Raw genomic sequence first — 14,132 nt, 5'->3', positions numbered from 1 at the left:
CAAAAGGTCTATTATGAACATAAGTCAATAATAGCATAGATACAATACATTTCAGTCAAAGTGCTCTGTAAACGTTTTGCAGTTTTGTACAAGTATTATTTTATTACATATTATTAAAATTAGAAAAGCTCTTTAATTTTAGAACCAGAACCTTCGACTTTGTATTGGAAATGCCTATTTATCGTTTTGAATATTTTCTTTTGCTATAACTTCATTATTTTATTTGATAAATGCATTGAGTCTTATGAAATTGATTGAAAAATAATTAACCATAAAAAGAATATTAAATATAATGTTGATACCTCAGCTGGTGGACAATCAGTTCCTGAAGATATAATCAACTCAGTAGTCATTACTTCGTTAATAAAATCATTGATTACAAACCTTTCTAAATAACATAACTCCCACTGGAAAAGTTGAAGTTCGATGAATTAGGCGATTGTTAATGCTGTTATTTTTTTGTATTTTTGTCTTATAGCTCTTCAAATGTTCCAGTTCTCAAACATCATCGGCTTTCAAATATTCGGCTTTCAACCTTCCTGATGAAGATAAATAAAAAAGTACTTCGTGGTATGCAAATATTTAACCTTTTAATTTCATTGTTTTACAGCACTTGGTCGATACCTCTGTTACTCGGTGCTGACATGATTTATTACAAACCCTTTGAAATTGTCCGTTTTACAAATTTGGAAAAATATAAATAATCTCAGCTTTTTTTAAGCTAAGGTTTCAACTTTCTATGTTTTATGTGTTTTTTTATCTATTTGTTTTGTGTGTCATATAACTCTTCATCTGTTTTTGGTTCTTATAAATCCTCGGTTTTCCAATATTCGATTTTGAGCGTTCCTGACGAAGGTAAATCCAAAACAGCGCTTAGTACGCATGAAATCATTGAACGTGTTGTTTTCACTTTTTGACAGCACTCGATCGATTCAACTGATTTTGATTTTAAACATATTTTATTCATAAAGATATGAAAAGGATTGAGCAACAGGCACATCCTATAAACGCTCTCTCCATAATACATGTACCAGGTATAATTCAATTATAACAACTGTATTTAAAATAATGATTTATAGTGGAACATGCATGCTACTTATGAGCACACACGAGCAAATATATGTTAACAGTGTTACTTACTAAATGCAAAGTTTATTTAAGTATATAGGCAATTACTCGTCATTTATTTAAAGTACCTTGAAACATACAAATATCCTTTATAAGTCATTACAACTATGTATCTATATGGCTTGAAAGAGACACTAAGCTTGCTTAGTGGAATAAATGAATTAATGTTGAAGAGTAGGAGGAAACAAAAATAAACGAAATGAAACAAAAATTAAGTTACAAACAAAACGTTGAGTGTCACTGATATATTTCTGAACAGATTTAAAATAGCAATATTCATATCATATGAAAATAATTTGTTTCCAAAAGTAATAATTCAATATTTATGTCAACATTATCAGCAATGGAGCAAATGGAATCAAGAAGGATCTGTCTTACATCATTGAACTTAGGGCAAATAAAAAAGAAATGTTGGTTATCCTCAACAGGGTGGTTACAGTTTGCACAAAAAGGGTTCTCGGATAAGAACTGATTGAACAAATGAGATTTAAGGTTGCTAGCATTATTTCTGAGTTGACAATGACTTATATTAAGTTTCCTTATCCCATAGTTGAAAGGTTTAAATATATCATCAGTCCTATAAAACTTGTCCAGTCCACTTCTAAATATACCCAAACTTGGGGATTTTTGTTAACTCAAAGGAAGACTATTCCAAAGTCTTATAGTGGAAGGAATGCAACTATTAAAATAAGAGCTAGTTCTAGCAAGAGGCGGGTGAAAAGTGTTATTTTCATTCCTCAAAGTCTGGGATGATATGGCTGGACTAAGTCATATAAGTATGCAGGTGTCATCCCATTTAATATTTTATAGAATAGTATAAGCTTATGTTTATTACGTCTATTCTTCAGAGTTTCTAAACCTAATTCAATAAAATTTTTGTCTGGAGGAGTTACGTCGTAATCCTGTAATAATTCTAGCAGCTTCTATCTGAATATTTTCAAGAAGCTCAGACTCATGCTGGGAGCAATTGCCCCAAACAACATCACCATACTCTAATATAGGTGTAATACAAGCATAATAAATACGTATAAGTGAACTCCTATCTAATAAATGTTTAACTTGACGAACCACAGATAGACAAGAGCATGCTTTTTTATGAAAAATATCAATATGCGTGTTCCATGAAGCTGATGACTGAAATGTTATCCCAAGATGACAGTGAATATTCAACTGAAGATTGACCAACAATCCCCGAGGGTATCATCGGCTCAGTAGTAAACCCTTTTGTTCTGAAATAATTTATAACGAACCTTTCAAAAATTGTCCGTTTATAATAATAAATTAAAAAGAAACTTGGATTTCAACTTCCCCAGGCAAAGATGGATTTGGCTATTTTTTAGGGTTTTTGTGTTGTCATACGGCTTTTCAACTGCTTCGGTTCTTATTCATCCTCGGCTTTCAAATATTCGACTTTGATCGTTCTTGATGAAGGTAAATCAAGAAAATCGCTACGCCACATGAAATTATTTTACACGTTGTTTTCTTTTTTTACCCGGAAATTAGGTGTCCCCTCATCACAAGACATGAAAAATATCCCAAACATGACACATTAAGATCATCATACTAGTACCAATAGCAATAATACAAGTACACAGCCATTTTTCTTAAAGACATTTTGAATTTTATGCCTACAGATGCTTAATTCACTAGCAATTTAACTTATAAGTCTTATTTTACCAGAAGTTACTGAATAGTAAATCTATAAATGTCGTCTATGGATTAGAATGTAGATTGGTATACGTCGGTGAAACGAAAAGAAGGCTAAACAAACGTATGTGCAGCCATAGATTAAACATCAACAAGAATTCAAGCAACATTGTTTACCAGCATTTTATTCAGCCTGATCATTTAAGTGTTTATATGGAAGTTCGCATTATCGAAAACATATACCACAGAACTAACAATCCTCATCGTGCAACACCTCTCCGTAGACAATTAGAGGACTACTGGCATCAACCATTTAGGAACTGCGACACTATATGGTTGCAATGACAAAATTGATAGTATAGATATTCTATCTAGTCCTTAATGTAGTTCGGCGAATGTGATAAATATTTTCTACTGCTCGGCGTAGACGCAGTCATGGTAATCGTTATTATATATCACCAACTCTCCATGATGTCTCTATTAATGACTTGCTGCCATTTTAACAAAAGCCTGATGCATTCATCACATTTGAACGTACCTTTATTCATTACACCTTTCAAAACTTCATTCTGTGTTCAATTTATGTTTGGAAACTACTGTTACAAACACTCATTCAAACCAATACAAACTTACAGCTATCATTTCGAATACTGTAAGTCACACTTTTCAATAAAATTGAGAATGGAAATGAGGAATGTGTCAAAGAGACAACAACCCGACCATAGATAAGACAACAGCAGAAGGTCACCAATAGGTCTTCAATGCAGCGAGAAACTCCCGCACCCGGAGGCGTCCTTCAGTTGGCCCCTAAACAAAGATCTATACTAGTACAATGATAATGGACGCCATACTAAAATCCGAATTATACACAAGAAACTAAAATTGAAAATCATACAAGACTAACAAAGGCCAAAGGCTCCTGACTTGGGACAGGCGCAAAAATGCGGCGGAGTTAAACATAATTTTTGAGATCTCAACCCCTTATACCTCTAGCCAATGTAGAAAAGTAAACGCATAACAATACGCACAGTAAAATTCAGTTCATGAGAAGTCCGAGTCCTATGTCAGAAGAGGTAATAAAAGAAAATAAACAAAATGACATTAATATATAAATAACAACAGACTACTAGCAGTTACTAACATGCCAGCTCCAGACCTCAATTAAACTGATTGAAAAATTATTTCTTCATCATATAAATATCAGGCACAATCCCTCCTGTTAGGGGTTAAGTATTATATCATCATAAAATATATGAGAAGAACATAACCCGTGTCATGCCAACAACTGGTTTTTAAATAAATGTGTTTAATTCCGATGCAAAGACCCTGTAAAAGAGGGACGAAAGATGACATAGGGACAGTCAAACTCATAAATCGAAAATAAACTGACAACGCAATGGCTAAAATGGAAAAAGACAAACAGACAAACAACAGTACACATGACACAACATAGAAAACTAAAGAATAAGCAACACGAACCCCACCAAAAACTAGGGGTGATCTCAGGTGCTCCGGAAGGGTAAGCAGATCCTGCTCCACATGTGGCACCCCTCGTGTTGCTCATGTTATAACAAATCCGGTAAATACTTAGTAGTCTAATTCGGTAGGTCACATTCATGAAAGGGAAGGGGATTGTAGTTACGACGTAAGGGACATATCCGATATCAGTGAATATCGTGATATATATATAAGTGAATCAATATTAAAGCCAAAATATGCAATCTTTAAGGACCTGACAACAGTATCGTAACTATATCCTTTCTTAATAAGTCTGTTTAAAGGTTTTGTTAGCTTTTGAGGTGAATATTGACATTTTTGTGCTTTGTTAGGAATATTACCATAAAAGATTGGATGTGAAATACCTGAACGTATAAGCCTGTTTCCATTGGAAAAAATGACAAAGAGGAAAGATACTTTCTTAAACTTTCCTTTGCCAACAAAGGTCTCAATGGCGTCAACTTTGGCAATACCCTTCATCATAAAATAGTTCAATTGAAAATACCTCCCTTTTTTGAAGATCAGTCTGTACCAATCATTTCTGATACCAAACCAATTGCAACTAACAAAATTAATTACAAACACGTTTTGCAGGATCTCAATATTTAAAACTTTAAGTCTAAAGCTCATGATTCCACCTGTGCTACTTCCCAATTCACATATACTCCAGCTGGCCACGTTAATACTGGAGACCTCAACATTGTCAAAAACACTCCCCTGCGAAATGAGTTATTCAAAGATTCGAAATATCGTAAGCATGTAATCCATCAATCAGAAACACAACTTCAAAATACTGATGGATTCAGTCGAGGATTATGCCAGGCAATAGGTTAAACGCGAGAAAGAAGACGTAGATACTCTTTCCGAATTGATTAAGGCTGTGAGGTCATTGATACAAATCAGAATTCGAAAAAAAACTGAATAAGTATATCAATATCCATTCTATGTCAATATCTAAAGATCTAAATGTTGCAAAACACTTGTCCTACCTCTATGACAATTTGTTGTCCCTCTAGATAAAGTCCCAAACAACATAATTTTGTGTGCAAATCGTATTACATAAACTGCTTGATAAATGAAATCGGTATTGACAATTCACTTGGAAACTCAACGTCTACCTCGACAACAGTAACTAAAGAGGAAATCCTGAATAATCATAGGTCTGTTCTATGTTCATTTGGAAATGTCAAATAAAGATGAAGAACTTTCTCTTACATCACTATATTGGATACCTAAACTACATAGGTGTCCTTAAAAAACAACAGTATATTAGCTGCGTCTTCTAAGTGCTCTATGAAACCTCTTTCTAAAGTAATAACATCAATTTTATCAGTAATCAAAGTCGGGCTTCTATTCTAGAGTTGGTGGGAATCAGATGTGGATACTAACAAATACAAAAGATCTTTTAGAGTACATTTATTCTACGACTATTTCATTGAACAACAGTAATAAACCATTTGACTTTACACAAGTATTCCCTATTCCAAACAAAAAGACAAATTGTATTGCTATGTGTAAAAATAATGGATGGCCAACGTAAATACAAGTCTTCATTTCATACATGGGAAGCTGATATTTTAGGCATTCGTAATATAAGTCACACTCTTTGCATGATCAATCTCACCTTGTAAAATATAATTCTGATTCAGACACAAATTTCTCTAAAACTGAAATCATCAACATGCTTGATTTCTTGATTGACAACATATTTGTTACGTTTGGAAGACGTGTTTTCAACAAACTATCGGCATTCCCAGGGAAACCAATTGTGTTCCTCCTCTTGCCGACTTGTTCCTTTTTTCTTATGAGGCAGACTTCATACAGGATCATCTTGGGTAGAAAGAAAAGAATTTATCTATATCCTTTAATAAAATTGAGAATGGAAGGTCACTTTACTTTCCGCTATATAGATGATGTTCTCTAACTAAATAATTCAAAATTTGATGTATTGGACTATTTTGAACGCATCTATCCTAGCAAACGAGAGATAAAGGATACAACATATACAATTAAGTCTGCCTCATATCTTGACTCACATCTAGATATTGACAAGGAGGGTCGGTTGAAAAAAAATTTTTACGACAAAAGAGATGATTTCAGCTTCCCAATTGGGAACTTTCCTGTTCTTTGTAGCAATATTCCAGTAGCGCCTAAATACTGAGTATATATCTCCTAATCGATACGATATACCCGGGCTTGTATTTACCATCCTGATTTCCTTTATATATGGTTGCTGCTCACAAGGAAGCTATTACACCAAGAGTTCCAAATGGTGAAGTTGAAATCATCCCTTCGTAAATTTTATGAACGCCAACACAAGTTTGTTGACCGTTATGGAATAACCGTTTCACAGATGATATCGTATATGTTCCTTATGTCGTAACTACAGTCACCTTCCTTTTTTCCGTTCACTAACTCCTCCTTAATTCTTTTTCAAAAATCCTTGACAACAGACTTTACTTTTGGTTCTTAAAAATGCATAACAACAAATGATGTTTTAAAACAGAGAAATACATTTTTCTTTTTAAGTACAACTTGTATAACGGAAACTCCCCTGTCTCTCTTGGAAAATATTTTCAGAGTAAAATTATCATCTGCAGTAATAACATCGTTCTTAATCATCTGCATCAAATTTCACCGTGACCTCCCCTTTTTCCATAAAAACAAATCCACAATATTATTGTCATCCTTTTAATAAATACTAAATTTTTACTAAGAAATCTGATTTCAGCTGCTGAGAACACATGGTTCTTCAAATTCTTGAATTTATTATCTTAACTCATCTAAGAAGTGTTCACTTACAGGCTCACCTGATAGTCTGTCGTGATAAACTTAGTAAAAAAGTCCTTTATTCTATTACTATGCTCTCCATTTTTATGCAAAACATTTTACATTTTGATTTTTCGGGTCATTGTTGGAGGTTTTACAGTGGAGTATAGTTGACAACACCTACTTCATTTTGTTTCTGATTGAAATATGTTAATTGGCAAGCATATCACATAATCTTTTTTATATAGTTATGTTGATGGTCATGCTAAAGGATAGTAATCCCGCAAATCGTATGCATATTCTCTTAGTCCTAATGGGGAGAAAGAAGGGTTCCATTAACAGGTAAACAAGTTTTGGGTTTGTCAAAACAGATAACAGTAAAATTAAAAGAATTTCATAATAACAGTTCAAAATGGAATGAATGTCAATTATAAGAAAACTGATAACAGCTAATTAAACAATAACAGTTCACAGCATATATATTTTCAAAAACAAAGTTAACAAAAGTCTGAAAATGCCTAAAAAACCTCAACAGAAAAGATCTTGCCCCTCCTCTAAAACATAAATCAAATTAAAACAAAATAGACTAAACTTTGATCATATGAAATTTCCAACAAAAAATATATTTTCTATCAATAACACAAATGTTCTGTATCAATGATCTTGTATACTTGCCACTTTTAACTTAAATGTAAAGGCACATAATCAGGCCATAGGTGCACAGAAGCAGTACCGTTTTTCTAATCACCAGTACGTCATCAGGACAATTTCGTTTGGCAAATTTGCATGACTTTTGCAATGAAAAGTCGTTGCAATATACCTGGCATGGTACTATAGACGTACCAGAAACAAATAAGCTCCAGAACACTTTTTGTTTTGCCGTTCTGATACAATGTGAACAAAACCATCACCAGTCAGGACCGAATCACCAGCACAGAACGTTCTCGTGCATGACAACCTTACCCACCGTGTACATAATACTGCGTATACGCTTACACACTCTTACTTTATCTTTAATACGGTGTTTATTATGTATCAATCATGCAAGTACCCGTTGTACCACACCAGATGTAAATATACACTTAATATGTGCGCGGAAAATGTTTTATTGAGATTTGAGAAAAACAATAGTACATTTATTCCTAGGCTATGTCATACCTACAACAACTCTCCACAACATGTTCTATGTAGAAACAAGCTTGGAATCAACAGCACACGTGGTATTTTTACATATTCCTTAACATCATTCACAAAGGATAATTCTTTTACAAAGTAATAAAACTATCCTTCTTTCTTTTTGTATCAAGATCAAAGATAACGAAAAAATCTACCTTCATTATACTGGATACCACAACTTCACAAAACTCCGTACAAAGACCGTTTTATAGCTGAATCATCAAGATGTTCGACTTAGCATCTTTTTAAAGTACTGACTACTATCTTTTAACGGTAAAAGATGGTCTTAAAAATATTGTGATAAGATATATTCAACCAGTGGTGTTACTCAAATGTGGATTTTCGAAAACTCTAAAAATCTACTGCTATTTTTGACATGTTCTCATTATGTCTCTCCTTTTGTTCACACGTCGTGTTCTAAATAATGGAATACCATGCGACTGTCATACAAGTAAGCGGTTTAGCTAGTTATTAAACCAGATAAATTCACCATTTTCTACATACGAAAATGCCTGATGCAAGTCAGGAATATGAAAGTTGTTATCCTTTCTATTGATATGTTTGATCTTTTGATTTTGCCATTTCCTTAGGGACTTTCTGTTTTAAATTTTCATCGGAGTTCGGTATTTTTGTTATTTAACTTCTTTCTGCTAAATCATAGATCACAATCTCTGCAATTTAGCAGCAACATTAAGACCTTTGATTTTTCTACGCTTCACACTACTATTATATTACCCAATGCTTAATCTAAAAAAAAACAGAGCTTTTTAAATAAAAATAGGAATCGTCGATATAAATTTCTTGTTTGGGGTTGTAATAATTCTTATTTTGTGAATAACCACACTGATTCGAACAGAAAATACACTAAAGATTATATCATCAAAGTGCTGGACTTTTTATTCAACAATATATTTTTTGAGTTTGGAGGGTTAATATTTTAACAGACAGTTGGTACTCCAAGTGGTACTTATTTATTGTGTACCCCCTCTGAACGACTTGTTTTTGTACTCATATGAACCAGAATTCATTTAGAACCTTCCAAAAGATAAAAAAGAAAAAATACCATACTAAATTCTTTAATTTTACTTTCAGATATATTGATGATGACTGATCGCTGTATAACCCATATTTCAGTCTCATCTCATATATCCCAGTATTTTGAAATTAAGGATACTACTGATACTAGAGGGACTGCTTCATACCTTGATCTTTTCCTCAGTACTGATACAGATGGAAGACTTCACACTAAAATTTATGACAAACGGCATGATTTCAACCTCCCAATTAGAAATTTCCAATATGTCAGCAGTAACATACCCTCTGCTCCGTCGTTTGGTGTTTACATATCGTAATTGATACGTTATTCTCGTTTATGCTTACAATATACGAACGTCTGATACAGGAGTGTGCTCCTTACGCAGAAACTGCTCCAACAGAGTTATAAGGAGGAAAGATTAAATGGCACTCCGTAAATTTTATGGGCACCATCACGAATTGGTTGATCTATACGATGTGTCTGTGTGTAAACTTACTAATGACATTTTTACCAAGTCTTAGATTGTGGTTAAATATCTGGTTTGTCTGTATTCTAAGTACCAAAACGTGATTTATTACCAAATAATTATGACTGTTTGTGGTGAATTCGCATTGCTGTACGATGTGTCTCAGTATTGGTGCAAATAACGTTCGTGAGTTTATTTATGATGTCTCTGTTGTGGTTTTGGTTGGATAGTGTGTTATGTCTTATCGTTTTTGGTTTGAATTCTGTATTTTTGGTACATTTCACATATGTATTATTTGTTGGTATAGTCCATTTTCCATGGACAAAGTATTGTGGGTTTTTTTTTTATTCAACATCAGTATTGCACAAGCTGTTAACAATTACTCCACTGGCATAGCTATCTCAGTAAAGGTCCCTGTTTCAGGGATTCTTCAGGTAGATGGACTGTATATTGTAAGTCGTTTAAAAAAATATTAATATAACATCAATAGATAAATAATGATATTACATTATAATAAAGTATTTACATCATCTGTCGTTATTATAGGAAATTCATAGTTCATTCTAGATTGAAATGGATTATAACCTTTTACCAGTTTCCATGTGTTTTCGGATAGCGGTGTTTTAATACATGTTTGATTAGATTGTATATTAGCTTTATCTGCATAATTATTCAGGTAAGACATTTATAATTTGAAAGATTGATATTCATACGGTATTCGAAAAACAATTGTGCTGTGTTTTTGTAATGATTATACATAGTATCAGTTGATATGAATATTGCGATGTCAATCAAACATGCATCATTAATAAAAAAACAAAGTTAGATTATATTATAATTAATACACAAAGATAACATTACTAACCATGTTAACGGTTCATACAATTCAAATACACCTAAATATTGTTTTCTAATTTATCTTTTCTATCATGGTTAAAATATTTGTTTGTACAATGATCCCATTTTTAAGCTCGGTTTTAAAAACAGAAAACATATTAATATTATTTGTTCTAAATTCTTGTATCTAATTTTTTAATATTTTGTCTGAAGTTATCTTTGTCAAAAATATACAAATAATTATCTGATGGTACATTAGGTGTTTTTGAACAGTTTTCAGCTAATATCTTAGCCCATTCTTTTGGTATAGCTTTTGTTATTATAGAAATTCAGTAATTCAATTTGTCTTTTTATTTATCTTTTATCTAATAAAATTCTGTTATATTTCAAAATCCATCAATGATATCATTTATGTATATTATATTGCTATCTATGCAGTTTTGGAATAATATTGTTTTTTTCTGAAATTTTATTCACTGAATTCCCCAAATAACTTGGATTAGTCTGCAGTTAATTGGGTATTTATTATTTTTATTATTATTTTTATTCTTAATTCACACTCTGATTATATCAGATAAAACCCTGATAATTTTTCTATGTATCTGGTATTAAATATACACTATCCAGATTCATTTCCAATATAAGTAGATTGTTTCCAAATTTGTTTAAATAACATTTTGGTATTACAGTCTAGTTTAAAAATTTGTCTGCATTCAATCTTTTAATCCAACCTTTTTTTTACTGTTTCTAAGTATGTTTCTGAATTAATCATTTATAATCCCCCATTTAATTTGTCATGACTAAGTACAGAACATTTAACCTTTTCCGTTTTGTTGTTACTCCATACAAAAATCATATATTATTTTTCTAAACTTTAAGAGTTTAAATACTCTTTATCTATGGTCGAGACATATGTTGTTGTTGTTGTTATTGGTTTTGGAAGGCGGCTTACTTATGTAGTAATTGCGCCTTAAATTCATGTAACATAAATATTATGTTAATTTACTTTCAGTCCTTAATTTATTTTTAGAATAACGTTTTGGTGAGTAATTATATGAAACTTTGACAAACATGGTTGACTGTGTTACAATAAAGTATTTATATGTAGAGAGAAAAAGAACACATAACAGAAGGTACATGTAATAGGAGAATGAAAAAAAAGCAAATGATAGTTCCTAATGAAATGTACATTGTTAATTGATAGGTATCATAAAATTGTTTAGAAATTTTATCTGGTTGTTCACCTTTGTGTCGTCTGTGATATACTTATAAAAAAGTATATTTAGAAACATATAACAAGACATGTGCTAGTTAAATGCTAACAATGTAAGGACGTCTCCCACGATTGATGAAGCAAATAACGAATCCTTAAATGACATATATCAATCAGTTTAATTGAGGTCTAGAGCTGTTATGTCAGTAACTTCTATAAGTGCTTTGTTGATTTATGTGTCATTGTCATTGTCATTGTCGAACCCCACCAAAACAGGGGATGTGTCAATAAATTCGGTTCCATTCTTGTATATACGTGTAGTTGTACTAGTTATGATGCTCCAGTAGATATGTATTGACAGGTCGCAGACGGATAGTTAATCTACATATCATTTTGTATATGTTGTGGTTCTGAAATGTTTATCTGGGATAGTCAAAGTTGAAATCTTTCTTTAACTTATTTGAAATCGTTCAACTTCCAAAGTTGTTTGACTTTTCAACAAATCCTTTGACTTTTCGTTAATCCACGTATTATTATTATTGATTGTGTTTGACTGTTCGCTCGTGATGTTTGAGTCTATCCAAGGTCAACTTTAGTAACATTTAAGATATCTAAACACTGTCATACGCTGAAATGATTTTCGTTGTTTACATTATAACAACAGTTGAGTGTAATTGTATTTTAGAATAGAACTAGGAATACGTTTGGTTTAAAACAATTGTATTCACAACTCATTTTTTAAATTACTCAAAGTAGGTTTACTGATAATGTAGTAAAGTCTTCTAACTTGTTCAATTACTTGGAAAACAATTTGTCACATGATATATGTATTTCTTATATCTTGCTTCTTTGGTATTGCATTTTGTGCTATCTATATTTTCATATTTCACCTCTATATACTTTCGATATCATCTTTTCATAATTGTGCGCTGTGTATTTAGAAACAGAGAATTTAACTATTCAAACAACCAGTTGTATCTACATCTGATGAGTTAAGCCTTTTTCAGCTGATTTTTATAGTTCATTCTTATGTTGTACTGTAACACCACTGTCCCAGGTTAGGGGAGGGTTGGGATCCCGATAATATAATTAGCCCCACCATATTCTGTATGTATGTGCATGTCCGATGTCAGTAGCCTGTAATTAATAGGTTGTCGTTTGTTGATGTGTTACATATCTGTTTTTCGTTCATTTTTTTGTTCATAAATTAGGCGGTTAGTTTTTTCGTTTGAATTGTTTTACATTTGTCATTTTGGGGCCTTTAAAAGCTGAAATTGCGTTTGGGCTTTGTTCATTACTGAAGGCCGTACGGTGACCTATAGTTGATATTTATGTTTTACTCAATATTTGCGTATTTTTGTACTAGGAGGAAGATTTGTAAGAGGGGCAAAAGATATGTGTCATGTTGGTCTCTTGTGGTGAGGTGTCTCATTGGCATTCAAACCACATTTTCTTTTTTTATATTTACAAGGGATAATTTATGTTTAACTGAAAAAAAATTAGTAAGGGGAGGGAAGTGGAAATCATCCCATGTTCACCCCAAATTTAGGAGGTACAAAACACAACATGATTTATATGTCAAATTACAATTATTTCCAACTTTGGATGGTTTCAGATGATTTGCTGCTTAATGAAATTATTTTTTTTTCTTTAGTAGACAAGGTAATTCAAAGTATAAATGTAAAATATATTGTGTTAAGGTTATAAATGTAACCACTGTTTTGCTCATGGGTCGTATAACAATGTGGACACAAACATATATGTACTTAAATTTGAGCTTAAAAGACATGGTTGCGTTATAAACAGAAAAGAAAACGGAATAAACTAGAAGATAACGTTATTTGTATTGTAACTTATTTGTATTTTGGTTTTAAGTAAACGGATATAATTGAATAAGAGTCTTTTCATGTGATATAATGATTTATTGTGAGTTTATCTCTCTTTTGTTCTGCTACTTATTGAGGTGAAAGGGAAAGTATTGAATATTTACTGAACCTGAAACAACTTTTTTTGCACGTCTTAATCTTGGCTACCTCCTCATGTTAATTACTGGAAGGGAATTTAATCAATGTTGGCTATCTCCTCATGTTAAAATGCTGCAATGGAATTTAATCAATGTTGGCTTCGTCTTCATATTAAATTACTGGAAAGGAATTTAATCGATGATGGTTACCTCTTCATAGTAAATACTGGAAGAGAATTTAATCAATGCTGACTACCTCTTCATGTTAAAATACTGAAAGAGAATTTAATCAATGTTGACTACCAAATCATGTTAAAATTCTGGACGGAAATATAAACAATATTGGCTACCTCTTCATATTAAAATTCTGGATGGGAATTTAAGCAATATTGACTACCTC

This window comes from Mytilus californianus, unplaced genomic scaffold, assembly GCF_021869535.1.
Source record: "Mytilus californianus isolate M0D057914Y unplaced genomic scaffold, xbMytCali1.0.p SCAF_5, whole genome shotgun sequence".
Classification (NCBI taxonomy): domain Eukaryota; kingdom Metazoa; phylum Mollusca; class Bivalvia; order Mytilida; family Mytilidae; genus Mytilus; species Mytilus californianus.
The sequence above is the reverse complement of the archived record's forward strand: the minus strand, read 5'-3'. Positions refer to the sequence as shown.